We start from the raw sequence: 761 nt of genomic DNA on the forward strand, positions 1-761 counted from the left end.
ATCTAGGACGTGGTTCAAAGAGGAAATGAAGGGGGAAAATTGTATAGAATGAATCTAGGACGTGGTTCAAAGAGGAAAGGAATGGGGAAAGTAGTGGGGAAAGTTGTATCGCATAAATCTAGGACATGGTTCAAAGAGGAAAGGAAGGGGCGAAAGTACTAGTTCAAAAAGGAAAGGAAAGGACAAGGCTGTAGAGTTTGAGCAGGACTAGATTTGCTGCGCTCACATAGGGAAAGGTGTCTAAAGATAACAAAACTGGGACCAACACAAATATGCTCCTTGGTTGTTTGTTCTTCGTTGCAACAGACTGTGCATGACCACAGTATATCGGTAGATGCACATGGTGCTGGTGCATCCACTGTCCCGTGCAACTCATTAGTTGTTGTTAATCTAAGGCCCTGTTTGGTTAAAAACTCCCTAGTCCCTAACTGCTTGGTTCCAGGGACTAAACATGGACTAGAGGTTATTAAATGACATGCTAAAAGACCATGTTACCCCTAGTAATGAACTAATAGAAACAAGGTGCGATGCGTGGCAGGGGCAACTGTTAGAAAAAGTCCCAAAAAGACTCCCTCGGGGTCTTCTTTCTTTAGTCCCAAATGCCCACTTTTAGTCCCTAAAAGTCCCTCCTGTTTGGTTTAGATGTGACTGACATGGAGTTTTTTTAGTCCCTACACCAAAATATCCCTCTAAAAAAACACCCTCTAATAATGCCGCTGGAAAATTGATGCAATGCCATAGTTAAAAGCAAATTACATGTT

The sequence above is a fragment of the Triticum dicoccoides genome, chromosome 1B (genome assembly GCF_002162155.2).
Source record: "Triticum dicoccoides isolate Atlit2015 ecotype Zavitan chromosome 1B, WEW_v2.0, whole genome shotgun sequence".
Taxonomy (NCBI): Eukaryota; Viridiplantae; Streptophyta; class Magnoliopsida; order Poales; family Poaceae; genus Triticum; species Triticum dicoccoides.